Source organism: Pteropus alecto, unplaced genomic scaffold (assembly GCF_000325575.1).
Source record: "Pteropus alecto unplaced genomic scaffold, ASM32557v1 scaffold8, whole genome shotgun sequence".
NCBI classification, from domain to species: Eukaryota; Metazoa; Chordata; class Mammalia; order Chiroptera; family Pteropodidae; genus Pteropus; species Pteropus alecto.
The window spans coordinates 12859301-12873445 of record NW_006494609.1 but is presented as its reverse complement, the minus strand read 5'-3'; the positions used below and the strand labels follow the sequence as shown (position 1 = coordinate 12873445).

General features: G+C 45.2%; 1 protein-coding gene across 2 annotated transcripts in view; it reads left to right on the top strand.

Moving 5' to 3' along the window:
* The window catches only part of KCNK10 (potassium two pore domain channel subfamily K member 10), a 113533-nt gene that overhangs the window by 57369 nt on the left and 42019 nt on the right, over positions 1-14145 (top strand). The window lies entirely within an intron of this gene.

Below are 14145 nucleotides of genomic sequence, written 5' to 3'. Positions count from 1 at the left end.
ACATTTGCTTTATATTTTACACTTTCTAGAATTTTAGCAGAGTCGAAACATTGAAGTTTCTGGACTCTAACGGAGAGCATTTCTCTCTCTCTTTCTTCTGTACCCAGTAAAATAGCAGTCTGGGACCTGGGGTACTCTAAGATCCCCATCTACCGTGATTGCAGGATTTACACTTGTGTTTGTCTTCAGTTTTTGTAGGTTAAGCAGGTTTAAATGTTGAATCTGTGTTAGTCAAAAATCAAATCGTTGTGGTTTGCCCTTCAGTTCACCAATTCTTCACAGGATGAAAATGTCCACACTTATGGGCCAGGCAGCATTCTCTCACGTTATGCCCGAGCAGCACTGTATATAGTGCTCATAAGAAACACAGTCGTTGGGAGGGTTTTCGGTGTGCTGTGTTTCAAGCTATAAAAAATAGTATTATCGTATCTCCCCAAAGTCTGAAAGGAGTGACTGACAGGTAGAAAATTAGATCGATGGTATTTATCTGGTAGTGCTGGGACTCTTGGCTGGACTGAGCGGCCCTTCATAAATGTGAGCTGGAAGTCGTGATTCATGTTATCAATGGCAAAAACAGAGTATCTGGAACAGCAGACCCCCCACGAGATGCCTGGATAGCTTAGAGGAGCCATAGCTGGGGAGGGATCTATCAATGAATTAAACTACTCTATGGGGTACTGTGGGACTCCAGAGGAGACTGACAGCTCACTGTCCCCTAGAGGTGAAGCCGGATGGCTTGCTGATGTGGAGGAAACCTTCTTATTCTTTCATTTATTCCTTCTTTGTTCATCCTTTCATTCATTCATTTGATCATTCGTATAAACATTCTTTAAGTTGCTATGGAGCTCCTGTTTTATCAGGTAACATGCTCGGTGTTGGGGATGGAAGGGCTGAGAATAAAGACGCACCTAGAGCAAGTTACTAACCTCTCTGTGATCCAGTTTCTTTATCAATAAAATGCGTCTAAAATCCCCCGCCCTTAGGGTGTTGAGAGGATTAAATTCTATAATTCATGGTAGAGCTTTGAACTGTGCTTGGCCCCTGGTGAGTGCTCGGGAAAAGACAGCTATTGCTGCCGTGCAGCTGCTGTTTATAGTATTATTCAAGGAGCTGGTAGTTTCAAGCACTGGTTCTTCATGGGGAGGAGGTTTGCCTCCAAGGGGCATCTGACAATGGAAACGTTTTTGATTGTCCCAACTCGGGGTGGGTGGGGGGCGGGGTGGTGCTACAGACATCTATGGGCAGAGGCCAGGGATTCTGCAGAACATCCTGCAAAGCACAGCATAGCCCCACATCACAAAGAACTAAACAGTCGATAGACTGAGAAACCCTGGAGGAAGAGGCACGTACGCCAATGATTGGAATTCGTTGGCATGGACCTATTTGGAGTATGTGGAGAAATGGGAGCCCCAGCGAGGCAAACAGGGGAGATTTTTGTGGCTATTTATCTCCTTTAGTCCCCACAACTACTCTATGACGATAGTCTTTTGTGCCCATCTGCAGACGAGGAAACTGAGGCAGCCGAAGGTGACGTGACATGCTCAAGATCACCTGGTTAGTAAGCGGAGGGTCCAGGACTCACTCCTGGGTGGTCCAAACACATTTCCCAGGCTCTTCACCATCACGCATTCGAACAGAAATGTGGAATACAGGTGGCGGTTCATTCGATAGGTCACAGTGAAGGGCATCCTAGGGACATATGTGGCCCTTTGAAGGAGCAGCAATGGTCAGTGTGGCTTCAGCTGAGACGTATGGGAAGCAGTGGTAAGCAGGCCGAGGAGGAGTGGGGAGCGGGCTGGATTTGGGAGGTGCTCAGAGAGCCTTGCTGAGGAGTTTGGGCTTTATGCTACGGGAAGTGACGAGTCACTGAAGGATTTAAGCAAGTGACATGATGGCAGTGTTCTGTTGGAAAGACAACTCTTTTAGCAATGTAGGAATTGGGTTGGGAGAAAGAGAGATTGGAGGAAGAAATCGGAAGAATATTGCAACATCACAGCTGAGAGATGCTAAGAGATAGAGATGGGCCACACTTAAAAGAATACAACAAAGAAAACTTGAAAATGATTTATTCCCCATTCAGCAAAGATTTCTAGAGTGCCTGCTCTGTTTTCCACATTTTTGCCTGTTTAAGCAGAGGCCATGTCGGCAGCCTCACTTGGTGATAAGCATCCAGACTCCGGAGTTAATCTTCCCGTGTTAAATCTCTATAGTCTTTGTGAGCTGTGTGACCTGGGGAGTCACCCCAGGCCTCAATTCCCCTTCTGCAAAATGGAGAGTGTCATAACGGTGTCTACTTGTTAGTTAGGATGCTCTGATTAAACATTAAAAGCTCAGTTCCTTTTAGCTATTGCGATTGCTACCATTTACTTGTTAGGGAAGGCAGAAAAAAAAAAAAAAAGAAAAAAGAAAGAAACCAGAAAATCCCTAAGGTATGTGCATGCTGAGGTTCTGCTAAGAGAAAAGAGAAGAAAGTGCTTGAAATGTCCTTTGGGGCTTCAAAGCCTAAATTTTCTAATTGATGAATTTCCTCAATTTGCTTCTCCCATTATAATGTACAGTCCTCTTCACAGAAGTTGCTCCCATGAGTGCTGAGTTGGGATGCTTACTCCACGCTGCTGTCTGTGTCTTGAGCCCAGGGAAGCCACACAGCAGTTTTCTGTTGCGTTTAGAGGACTTAGCCCGGCACCTAGATAATCATTTGAGTGTCGGTGGAGACGCTCAGCCTCATATCTGTTAAGTAGACACGAGCTGCTCCACTGTTCTCTGCATGGTTTGAGACAGAATTTCAGAGAGCCTCAGAGACCTAGAAGGCTCAGGCGGCCGCCAAGGAGTAGATCACCTGAACACTGGGGTGACCGTTGATTCTAAGGTGTGACTGAGGAAAAGGGCCTGTAGAGCCTGGTTGCCACTTATCCCTCAGTGAGGCATGTGGATCTTCCAGTTTGGTGCCCTGGGGTAAACCAAGTAACCCGAGCTGGGCCTCAGCAGTTCAGCCCATAGAGGACACTTCCAATTCACCCACCTCTAGCATCTCACCCCTGAGGCAGTGATGACTGTAGTAGGGAAATCCCGCAGAGCTGTTCTAATGTTAAGAAATAGCTACCACTTATTGGTTGTTTACTTTCCTCTAGGCACCGTTCTAAGTGCTACAGCCCTTGAGCTCATTCAGTCCTTGCAACAAGCCTACAGGTAGGTTCTGTCATCTTTGTCCCATTCTATGGATGAGCAAATAAACTCTCAGAAGTTAGGTGACTTGCCCAAGCTAAGGAACAGTCGATAAGTGGTTAAACTGGGATTTGAGCCTTGGGATGCGGGACTCCAGAGCACGTGTCTAACCGCTATGCTATTCTGTTTGCTTGGGTCAGTGGTGAGTATCTGCTACACTATGTCTGGGCCTTTTCTCAATGTGTTTACTCCAAGGAAAAGACTGGAGGGATAAGGAAAAAGTATTAGGGGACCCTGGGCTGTCTGACATGGCACACTGCACTCTAAATGTGGACTGTTGCATTTTCAGCGACAGGGGTGTCAAGGAGGGGAAGAAGCAAGGGCATGAGAGTCAGGTAGACCTCCTTCCTTCACCCACTGAATCTCAGGCTCCTCCTTTTAAAGGGACTGGACAGCAGTCCCTCTCATCCGGAATATCGGGAGGGTGGATTGAGATAGCCCACACAAAGCGCCTAGCAGAGTGCCTGGCATATATATAGTTGATGTTTAGGAAACTTCATTTTTTTCTCCTGTTCTATCTTTCTTCTCCAAAGTGCAGGGAATGGAATTGAATAGACAACGATAAGTGACTGAGAGTACTTGCTTTCCTTTGGCAGTAGAATAAAGTAAATTGAAAGTTTTTGAGGTCACGGTTTCCAGGAACTTGATTTGACAGTCACTCTATCTAAGAACTTCTTTGTCCTTGACGCTCACCCGTGCCACAATTGCTTATTTCCCTGTCCCCAACACTGTTGTCTTAGAAACTTCTGTCGTAGCCAGTCTTGGAGGAAACAGTAACACATTCATCTCTGGTAATCCTCTAAGAATAAAATCATGAAGTGGCTTCAGTGACTGGCAGGGGAAGGGCCACATGCGTCAGCTGGCATGGCTGCCGAGCATTTGTTTTTCGGGTTGTGCCTCAGATGTTTTAAGGCTGATTATCTTCAGTGTAGCTCCTGTGGTCGCATGGCGGTGGTGTCTCCAGGAATAGCCATGTTGAAGGTAGGGGTGTTCCATGGAAGTGGGTTTAGCATTGGATGAGGTGCCCACCCAGGAGGACATGGGACTCTCCATTCGCAGGGCCTACATGTAGCACAAGCCACAGGGATCCCTTTCTCAAGGACCCCCTGGAGAACATCCCTGGGGGCGGCTTGGTGTAGTCGTCCCCAGAGCGGGAAGGTCATCTTATTTGTCTAGAAGGCTGACTTTTCCTCTGGCCTACTTTGGTTGCCTCGGCAAGTGACCTAACCTCTCAGAACCGTCTTGCCCTCAAAACAGGCCGCTTCTATTCGTGGAAGCTCCTTCATCTGAAGAAAGCCTAAGGCTTTCATCTGCCTGGCATGGGTTGGGTCCGGAATTTCCTCGAAGTGTGGGCCTTGGGGTGGGGACCCCTTGTCTGACTATGTCTCCCCTCCTGGACCGCTTCTGTGACTTTTTATGTTGGCGAACGGGGCCTTTGTCACCAGTTTTCACTTTGTGACCTCTTAGGGATTTTTTCCTTTGCCAATAAATGATTAGAGTCCTAGATACTTGGCTCAGTACTCGGGCTTCAAGCTGGTTTGATGAATACTATTCGCCACTGTTTATTCAGCACTGACTCTGGGCAGGTTCGGGGCCGGGCAGTTTTCACTCCCCATTATCCCAAGGGGCAGTCATTGTCATCGCCCCCATTTACAGAGGCTAGGCACCTTGGTTAAGTTCTCACAGCCAGCTAGTGGCAGAAGTAGGCCTGGAATCTGATCTCTGTGACTCCGGGGCCCACGCTCTCTCGTTCAGGCTCTACCGTTGTTGGCACAATGGGGCTAGGCAGTGTAGACAGTGTGTGATTGTATCAAGGCAATTCCTCCTGACTAAAGGAAAATCCACTCACACGACATGACGGGAAAGCTCCTTCGTGAGAGTCAGTGCTTGCCTTCTGACATAGAGCGAGCGGCCTCTTTGTTTATCCCCCGGATTTATAACCTTTCCAACCTACAGAGAGCGTCTGTGCCAAGGTGCTGGACCCTGGGCATACCGACTTGCTTCATCAGCCGTGCCCTTTGGGCCTGACTCCACAGTGCTTTGGTGGCGCAGGATATAATTTAAGATATGGGCAAGAGGGATGCGTTCAATGCTGTGGTCCTGGGCGTTGACCTTTAGTGTTGTCGTGGTGACCACAGCTGCTGTTCTGCAGATAAGGGGAGGACCAGGAATCACAAGCTGCCAAACAGTTCTCCCCAGGAGGAGGAGATGTTGGTTAATTTATATGACCCATGAACATTTCCGAAGGCTGGGATATTTTCCATTCTCTTCTGTCAAGTTCCAAATCACTCACTCACTCGCTTACTCACTTGCTCACCTGCCCAACTCATTTGTTCACTTATTAATTCAACAAATTGATTGATTGCCTGCTGCGTGCCAGACACAATATCAAGGACTGGGGACAGAATGGTGAATAAAAGACAGACGTCGTCCCTGCCCCATTGGAGCTTATCGCTAGGATGACCAAACATCTCAATTTTTGTGGTTCTGCAGTAATTGTTAGGAGCATCCCTTTCTTTCTCAAAAATGTCCTGGTTTGAAAGATAACTTACATGGCCATCCTACCGACAGAAGAATACTATGCGTGGGAGGACAGGGAGTAGGCATCTTACACTTTTGTTATTTTCTTTTGACTACTAGAGCCTAACATAGCACCTGCTTCAAGATAGGCATTCAGTAAATATTAGTGATCTAAATGAATACATTTGATTATAAGTAATGAAAATAATTATATGAGCCATACACCATCAAAATCCTGCTAAGCGAGATTTTTGCTTCATTTTAAATAAGAAGCAAACACACGCACATTTGTATATAAATGTGCACACAGTAACATTCATTTCTGGGTTTTCATTTTATTTTTATGGGAGTCTTTTGGGGAACATTGAATTCTCATTTGCAAATTTATTTTTCTGGTGACATGCCATTTTCCATTAGCTCTTTAATTTCTGGCTTAAAAGCTCTCGATCTTCTTCACTAAATAGTGATGGAATCAACAACCCCAGGGATGAGAACAATAATAATAATGAAGCGGAGGCCTGTAGAGACGGACGGGGGCTGTGGGCCCATCTCTTGTGCGACCGCTTCGCTAGAGAAAGGGAGGTGCCTCTGACTTCAGGGCAACAACTCGGGGGGAGTCGCTTCAGCTTGTCAGAGCTGTGTCCTTGGCCACAAAGAACCCAGGCCGGCACTCACCAGCGGTCTCCTGATGCCTGAGCTTCAGCCTAAACTTCTTGCACAAAGGCTACTTGGAGGAAGGGATGGCCCAGGGCAGGGAAGGAGGAAGCTTATCTGGCTCTGCTCTAGGACTCCCAGCGAGGATTTCCACAGGCTGCTGAATGGATGTCTCAGGTGCCATGCTTTCCTTAAAGTCCTTCCATACCTAAAGATGTAAAGCTATGACATCTAGAGACACCAACAGAATCTGCTCATGCATAAAGAAGATGAAAAGATGATTCAGAAGAAGTACTTTTAACAACCAGAACAAAAAGAAAGGACTTACATTGCATAGAAACAAAATCATTTTATGCTTTGCTTCTTGAGGGATCTAAAGGAAGGGCTCTTGGTCGCCAAATCAGATACAGAAGGCCTCATTCATTTGTTCATTCATTCATTCATTCCTTAAAACTTAAGCATCTTCTCTAGGCCAATCGCTGTGCCAGCCATGAGGGATATATTGATAAAAGACAGAGTCGACCTGAAAGACTTCACAGTTGTAGCAAGGAGACAGATGAGAAAAATGATGATCGCCCAACAGAGTCTAAAAGTGGCCCGATGCTGTGGGGCCAAGCAGGGTGCCATGGGGGGTCCATGAAGGCTTCTCCGAGGACTTGGATTTTGGCACCTCTGAGGATAAACCAGTTCAGAAATCCAGATCAAAACCCTTAGTAGTGTGTCATAGCTGGGACTCCATACATGTTCAATTGATGAATGAATGAATGAATGAATGACTTAAAACCAGTTCGTCACCACCACTGCTACCCTTTGGGTATATATGAGGGATCCAAATGGCCACATACTGACTGATCAGATCACGTCATCCTGCCACTTGAAACACAGCTACAGCCTCACAGTGCTCTTATGATAAAATCCAGCACCAGGCCCGGTATAGTTTGGCCCCTGCCTGTCTCCCCTCTCCTCGCTTCCCAAGTTCTCTTTGCTAAGTGACCTCCAGCCTCACGGGCTCCCTTCCCTCAGTCCTTAGACACCTCGGCTTCCGTCCACTGCACAGCATCGGCCCTTGACTCTCCTAGGAACCCTGTCCCGCTGAGCCAGTTTTCCTGCTCATACATTCTCTCTGGTGCCTCACGGCTCTACCTCTCTCCCCTTTGCAACATCATCCCGGTGTTATTCACACTTATTTGTGTGATTAGATGCATAAGGTTTGCCTCCACCACTTCCCATCAGTAGGATGACCATATAATTTATCTTTCACACCAGGACATTTTTGAGAAAGAAAGGGATGCTCTTAACAATTACTCTAGAATCACAAAAACTGGAATGTTTGCTCATCCTAGCAATAAGCTCTGAGAGGGCAGAGACTACGTCTGGTTTTATTCACCATTCTGTCCCCAGTACTTAAGAGAAGCTTCCTGGTCCAGTGTGATCGGTGCTGGAAGATAAGGAAGCTACTCAGGCTTCTGTGCACCGAGCAGAAGTCTCTAACTCAACTTGTGGGGTCCCCCAAAAGACCTGCAGTCACCTGTGAGAAGACTGCGAAGTGTAATAACTATCTATTGGCTCTGGAGGGAGATATCTTTGCATCTTCACATCAAGTGTTGAGGCTGAGTCAATATATTCAACTTAAAACCAAAGTACACAAGCCATCATTCGGGTCTGCAGTTAAGAGTCTATATGGAGAACGTATATTTTCTTTCCCTCTTGGTGGAAATGAGCAGGAGAGATGAAAAGTTTGCAGATACTGGTTAACCCTTCTGAGTAAATGAGGGTTTAACCTTTTATTTTTTGAAAAAATGAGGACCAGAGGTGCAAATTTCTATTTCTCTATATTGTCTTTTTTTTTTTCCAGGTGGACATAACAGATGAGTTTTAGAAAAATCTTTGCAAGCTGGACAGAGAGCTATCTGTGGGAGATAGGAGAAAGCCAGAGTTAAAAGAGTGGATTTTTAACCAGTCCCAGCTCTGCCACTTACTAACTTCTACAACCAAGGGCAAGTTACTTCTGTTTCTGTTGTCTCATTTATAAAATGGGAATAATAATAGGATTTATTATTATAGATTTTTCATGAGGGCTGAATAAGATAAGAAGACACATTGTGAATGCTGGCGACTGATTATTTTTATGAGTAGTCTAGAGCTTTCTTTAAAAATCTCTGGGACCATCTCTACTTCCTTGTCTGCCCCATGCCAAACTGTGCTCATTAGACAAAGTGCTGACAGGAAGTGCTGACTCCTTCTCAAAGGGGGCACAGGAAATGAAATATTAATTTGGGATTAATATTGAACACTCAGGATCAAGAAGGAGTCTAAATAAATAGCTACAACGAAAACAAGGTGTCAGAAGTATCTCTCTTTCATGATGGGATTAATCATCTATTAAAGGTCTGGTTCCCAACGTCGTGGCAGTGAAAGGAATAATGATTCTTGGTTTAGCTCACACTTTAATGAATCAAAAATTTCTGTAGCTGTATTTGTAGCCCAGTAAAAAAAATTCCCCCTCGCCCCTAGAAATTGGATAGACTCATTTTTGATAGGAATAATTTCAAGTGCAGAGATAGCAGGGCATGCATCATACATTCTCCTCAGGACCAGGGTGGTTTTTCAACATCACTTGTAAATTCGTTATTCAGTCTATAGTGGTTGAGTCCAAACCGAGATAAAAGATGAGTTAGTCTGGAAGGGTATTGATCTTATCAGAGCAGACGCATAGCCCTGCTTCCTTAGTGGACTTGATGCTTTCCTCATGGTTTAAAATTTCTCTTATCTCATCCTTTCCTGTAGTCAAAGATAGAAAAAAATAAATAAATTCTACATTGTTAGGTAAAAGAGCTTCTTCCAATATGACTTGATCCCGCATGACAATGTTTAGATAGATTTTTCATTAGTATATATCCAGGTGCTGATAAATTGAGTTTTAGAACATTTCCCCACCCGAAGAATTAACTAATGGTAGCAACAAAAGCGAGCTTGTCTAAGACCATCAGCTCCGGGTGTGGGGTCTAGTTCATCCTGGGTGTTTCTCTCTCTCTTATTCTCCGAACCGATTCTCCACTTGTCCTGTCCATTCTCCAGCTGACCTTTACTTTAGATGTATAACCAGGCCGTAAAATTCTGAAGAAAGGCTCCTCTTTGCATGTAACTGGATACTTAGGATGCAGGAAAATAAACACTATTGTAATAGTCACCGTGGCACTGAAGGTGCCTTTCTCTTTGTCTTTCTATGGCTGACCTGGTTTTTGTGAATGTTTTTTTTTTGTTTTTTTTTTTGGTGGGAGACCCTGAGGTGGTGCAGCCATAGGATGGCCAGTCTACACTGGCCAGCCCAGGGCTGACCGCTATGTCGGCTGGGTGCCTGGGTGGGAGGTGAGGACATGTTCACATCGATCCCCTTTCCGTCCTCCTTCTACCTCTTGTAGACACTTGAGGTGCCCGGCCTGGGTGGGAGCCAGTTTGCTCTCCCCAGAGGTAGGGGGCTGGGCCAAGAGGGGCTGAGACAGGGTGAAAGGAGAACACGGGGTGAAGAGAAGCTGCCATTCCAGTGTTGAGGATGACGATCTTCCTGTTGACGATTCTAATAGCATTTGCGTGCCAGCTTTGCGGTGTTCTAGATGTGTGACCATGGCCAAGGCACCACACTATTCTGAGTCTTGTGTGTCCCATGGGGGTGGTAGTGATGCCCATCTCGTGGAGTCATCATGAGGGTTCACTGAGTTAACCTGTGCACTAGTAAGCGCTCAGAGAGGATTCTGTTATTATTAATATTACTATTTATGAAACGAGAAGGCACGCCACCAAAAGTCCAATATGCATTAAAAAAAATGCCGACAACAGCCCTGCAAAGAAGATCCCTCATTTTATAGTCGAGGAAACCGAGGCTCAGAGAAGTGACGTGCACAGGCTGAACATTCGCCTCTTTCCCCACGAACTTCCTCAGTCCTAAGAGCAGTCGGTACCTGAGGTGCTCACACATCGCCTCTCTGTGCTGAAGCAGAGACTTGGAATCAGCCACAGAAGTGCCTTGCTGGGGCTGGCTTCGGATGTCCCCTCTGATACCCTTGAAACATTATGATGCGGCCTTGCATGTGGCCGGGAGATCGCCACTCTCTCGGGGGGGAAAAAAAAAAAGCAACTGTGGCAAACAAATTAATCTCAGACTTCCACTTCCTACCTGAGGCCCTTCCGCCGCAAACGTGTGAGGAGGTGGAAAGACGCTGCTGGGGTTTGAATTATTAGGGGCATTCTGGAGCTGCAATGCCTGCGGTCTGCCGATTGGGCTCTGTCTGCCTCGCAGGGTCTGTGGCTTTCCTTCTGTCCATTAATGGCTGAAAGTATGCTCGCCTTTATTACACTTAGGAAGCCACTTTTCACACCCACTTCCTCGTCCTGCCTCAGCCCAGGGCTAACGACCGACTTCACAAATCCTTTTGCTGACCGTGTCTTCTCAGGACTAAGAACATTGTAGACAGAGAGCGCCCTCCGTGCCCGCAGACGACGGGTCCTTTCCTCTCGTCTCAGTGGTGTAAGCTATTAGTAAAGTGACTTTTACGTCCTGAGTTACGCCTGCCCTGTGGTCCCTGCATGATTATAAACAGAAATCCCTTTTAGCCTTGCAAGTGTCCTGGGTCGGGCCATAAATCGAAAGATCACCCCGGTGTCCGCGCGCGTGGCGCCCCTCGGTGGCGTCCTTCCGCGACCTCGGACCACAGAGTGACGATTGCGCCACCTCCGTGCATCTTCCTTTTTGGTGCCACGTAAGGAAACAGATGATCTCAACAAGCACACAGATCATAGGAGAAAAGCCACAGACAGTTAGTGGTCCCCTGTGGGTGATCATTCATCCCAGTGTAGTGCTAACACTCATGATGGTATCTCGTGCCGTCCACGAAGTGATTTACGCAGCCAGACATTGCCTTATGGGATTGCAGCGCCAGGGGGAGCTGGGGAGGGAGTGTCGGGGAGCGGGGCATCATTACCTCCTCGCTTCTCTCTTTCTTCACGCCTGCCTCACTTTGTGAGAGGCTGCAGTTTCTCCGTTCTACCTTGGTGATCCAAATGCATGGTAGGGGTGTGGGAAGATGAAGAGAGACGGGGAGTGAGTTTTGTTTGATATTTTAAGCCGAACAGTATACAGCTCAATTGCATCATTTTATTATCTATGTGTTCAGACATTTCTAAGGGGCTGGCTTTATCTTCACTTTTGCAGCCTGAATGCAGAAAAACAAAAACAAAAACAAAAACAAACAACTTAAAAGCAAATGCATTTAATTTTAAAATGTTTTACTGTCAAACAATTAAGACTATTAACAAAATATTTTAGAAGATGAATAAAGTTAGAACTATAAACTCAATCAGAAATATTCTTATTGAGCTAAAAATGATGCTATTAATTCAAATGATAACAATAGTTTATACCGGGTTCCCCTATGTGTACTTAACTCAGGTTTGCTGATTCATTTTAATTCTGGTGGTTTGCTGGAGTCTTTCTGACTCATCAGATCTTGATAGAATCAAACCTCATTACCAGATTAGGGATCGTCCAAAGCCTTAAGAGTTTGGTGACTCATTGACGTGTTTATATTTCTCCTTACTTCTAGTTCTAAATCACCCTCCGACCCCACTGCACCCACCACAACCCTTATATTTAATTTCCACAAAACTACTTCTCCGAGGCATTTGCATGTATAGCCCACTTTATTGAAGATTTAGGGGAGCGAGAGGAATTTGCATCACAGATATAAAGCAAGTTGAATTTGGATACTGGATGGACATGCTCTTCAAAAGTCTTGGGCTTTGCTGCAACTGACCTCGAACCTCCCACATGTCAATTGACATGCCTTTCTCTCTCCTTTCTCTCTTCCTTCCCTCTCAGGTTATAAAATCCACCTTTTCCTGGTTTAACTTATTTTTAAATCTAATATTTAATGCAACGCAGTTAAGCTCTCACCAGCTCCAAAGGCCAAATGGAGTTTAGTGGCTCCACTTTCAAGGAAATGGTCTAATTAGAATTGGTCCCTAGTGAGGTCCCTTCTGCTTGAATTCGAGAACAATAGCAGTCTTTTTCCCTCTTCTCTGTCTGAAGGTGAGTTTAGGGGTGTGGGAGGGGGAATGGGTTCTGGGTACTATACAAAGATGAAAGGGCAAAACCATGGTTTTGGCCCAGTCGGGCTTTGAATTCCAGCCTCTCTACTTCCTAGGGTGTGTGACCTAGGGTGAGTTACTTAACTCTCCTGAGCCTGCTTTCTTATCACTAAAATGAGGATATTATTACTTTTATTTTTTTTTGCAAGTTATAGAAAAGATATAGAAAGGATAAAGTTGAATAACACACAAGTTGTGCGAAGGATAAAATGGAATAACACTTCTATAGTACCTGGCTCAATGCAGGTACTCAACACATTTTAGTTTCCTTTCCTTCAGCTGATAAACATTTCCCTTGATGATTACGTATGTAAACATTACACATTTGTAAATTGCATAATCAAAAAAATGAAACTTGAAAAGGAATCTTACTTCATATTTTTTGATGAAACAATCACCTCTGTTTGTTTTTTCCTGCAAATCAGTATTTTTATATGCAGCACTGGGTCTGCTTATGATGTTTATGTGCAATACTCAGCACAGCGAGACTCGTTTAAAACCAGGCTCTCTTTGCAGCTTTATAGAAGTTGTAAATATTAGGTATCCATGGTGTGATTTGAGACCACCTAAGTGACTGAGGCCTAGAGCTGTCCCTGAGGTATTATTTCCAGGTGGGCCCATCAGAGCTGACTAGGTAATGAGGAGATAAACACTAGTTAAGGCCTGTGGTTTGGTCCGATGGCCCTCACAGCGTAGTGAAAGTGGATATTGTACCAGCAGAAAGGACTTGCCATCTGTCTTCCCTCTAAAGTAGATCAACCAGAGCAGAGCACAGCCCCTGATGAATAAATGATTGTTGTCAATTAGGCCAATTTAAACCATCAGCAAAGGAAGGCCATACATATCCCATACGGCTGGATTGTAAATTCTGGGATGCCAGGGTTTATGTTAGAAACAGTGGCCAGCGTAATAGTTCATGTTCTCAGAGGCAGGAAAGAATCAACTAAAGCCTTAAGCAAAAGAGAATTTTTTCTATTGTCAGTTGTCTAGGGTTCTGCCAAATCCAGCCCCCAGCCTGTTTTTGTAGAACTCGTGAGCTAAGAATGGATTTTGCATATTTAAAGGGTTGTAAAAAGAAAAGAAATATATGCAACAGAAACCATATGTGGTCCACAAAGCCAAAAATATTTACTATCTGGTGCTTTACGAAGAAAAGGTTCCTGATCCCTGGTCTAGAGAATTTGAAATATCTCAGATTCATGAAGGCAAAATATGATGATTGATTTTCTCAGTTGTAATCTGATTTGTAGCACTGTTTTAACAAAGCTTAATGGGCATTATTTGGGATAAATATAATCCCATTTCAATATTTAATTGTGTCTTGTATCTCCATGCGGGGTTATTCCAACTTCGTCTAGGGAACAATCTCTCGTTGTTCTAGAAGTAGCTCATATGTCTGTCACCTTCTTCTGAAGCCCTCATCCTCACCTGTCACTTCCTCATCAAAACTCACCTGTTTGAAAGCTCTTCCTACCTTCTCCTCTGGCCTGATAGGGGTTGGCAGGGGCAAGCTCAGGAAGGGCTGTTGAGAGATTTTGACCATATTCTGTGCCTGCCTCTTGGAAGAAGCAGGCCTGGATCAGGCCCTGAAGGATGGGTGCA